Source organism: Rhinoraja longicauda, chromosome 19 (assembly GCF_053455715.1).
Source record: "Rhinoraja longicauda isolate Sanriku21f chromosome 19, sRhiLon1.1, whole genome shotgun sequence".
NCBI lineage: Eukaryota > Metazoa > Chordata > Chondrichthyes > Rajiformes > Arhynchobatidae > Rhinoraja > Rhinoraja longicauda.
This window is the reverse complement of record NC_135971.1, coordinates 8,692,323-8,694,344: the sequence shown is the minus strand read 5'-3', so window position 1 is coordinate 8,694,344 and position 2,022 is coordinate 8,692,323.

The following is a 2,022-nucleotide window of genomic DNA, read 5'->3' as shown; positions in this document are numbered from 1 at the left end:
TAAATAGACTTCCTTACCTTTAGAAATTTCATGCTGTCTTTTTGTTCCATCCGTTTCTGTAAACGCAGGAGTTCCTCCTGGATAGAATTTAAATTCTCTTGAATCTCACGAAGATTTTTCTCCATTAGATTTAGAATCCGCTCCTCGTCTTCGCGGATATCTTTGAGGAAGTACTTTTCTTTCTCCGTGATAATCTGGTGCAGTTCAGCAAACTGGGATGTGACATGGGACTGAAGGCTGTGTGACTCTTCCTGTCAAATGAATGCTGAAGATTAACATAATATATTTCTGTATTGTGTTTGCTAACAGAATAAGTGACCATATAGCCCATCAGCGTCCGGTTCTCAGAATTATCTAATCAATCAAATTCTCTCACATTTTCCTGAAACAAAGAAGTGTAATTCTCCTTCCCATTCCCACACTGACCTTTCTGTCCTAGGTCTCCTCCATTGTCAGAGGGAGGCTAATTGCAAAATTAGAGGAACAGCATCTCATATTTCGCTTGGGCAGCTTTCAGCCCAGTAATATTGACTTCTCTCACCTCAGGTAGCCACGGTATTCCCTCCCTCTCTATCCCCCTCTCTATCCCCCCTCCCCCCACCCAAGTCTCACTAACTTCTCCCTTTCACCCCATCAACAGCTAACAATGGCCTGTTTCCTTTATCGTCGTTACTTGTTTCCATATCTTTTATTCATTGTTCTTTATTTCTCTGCATCATCGTCTACTCCCTGTCCCTCGTTTCCCTTATCTGTAACCAGTCTGAAGAAGGGTCTCGTCCCGAAACATCACCCATTCATTCTCTCCAGAGATGCTGCCAGTCCCGCTGAGTTACTCCAGCTTTTTGTGCCTATCTTCGGTTTAAACCAGCATCTGCAGTTCCTCCCAACGCACCTAATTTCAGCAGTCAATTGATCGAGCATGTCCACTACACATTAAAATGAGCAACGCTGCATAAAAATTCCAGACAGAAAGGCCTCACCCGAACTTTGGAAATCTTTCGTAATTGTTGTTGTTCTATTTCTTCGATATCAGATTTATTTTTTGTGACAGATTCTATGGCCGATTTTACCCGAGCCTAGGATCAAAGAATAAAGACGTTAGACATCAAAGACTCAACAAGGTAAATAAAGATACAAATATGTTTGCATTAACCTTGTAGATGTCAACGGCTTCTTTAATCGGCTGGAAGCTGTGGTTTCTGTGTTCCAGTGCATCTCGACAAATCACACAGATCAGTTTCTTGTCATTTTCACAAAACAGCTTCATTTCTTCCTGATGTTCCTCGCAGAAAAGTTTAATTCCCTTCTCTGTCCGATTCAGGCTCAGTGCTCGAGCTTTCTCAGCGATATTCGCCAGGGCCCGATTTACTTTGAGGCTGCGGTCTGCAATCTCCTCTCTGCATTCCGGGCAGGAGTTTCTCCCCTCCCTGCCCCAACTCTGTGTGATACAGGAGCGGCAGAAGTTGTGCCCGCACTCCAGTATAACCGGGTCGGTGAAGAAATCCAGGCAGATGGGACAAACTGCCTCCTCGGTTAAACTCTCGACCTGGTCTTTCAAAGCCATTTTAATTCCGAGCATTTCCGGGTTCGAAGTTTGTTTGCTTTTGGGAGCGGCTTAATTCTTGCAGTATCGCGTTATCCACTCCGCACCCTCCCACTTCGGATAATGAATGTTAATTGACTGCAATAGACAATAGGCAATAGACGCAGGATGAGGCCATTCAGCCCTTCGAGCCAGCGCCACCACTCAATGTGATCATGGCTGATCATTCTCAATCAGTACCCCGGTCCTGCCTTCTCCCCATACCCCATGACTCCGATATCCTAAAGATCTCAATCTAGCTCACTCTTGAAATCATCCAGAGATTTGGCCTCCACTGCCTTCTGAGCCAGAGAATTCCACAGATTTACAACTCTCTGAATGAAAAAGTTTTTCCTCATCTCCGTTCAAAATAGCCTCCCCTTTATTCTTAACTGTGGCCCCTGGTTCTGGACTCTCACTACATTGGGAACATGTTTCTT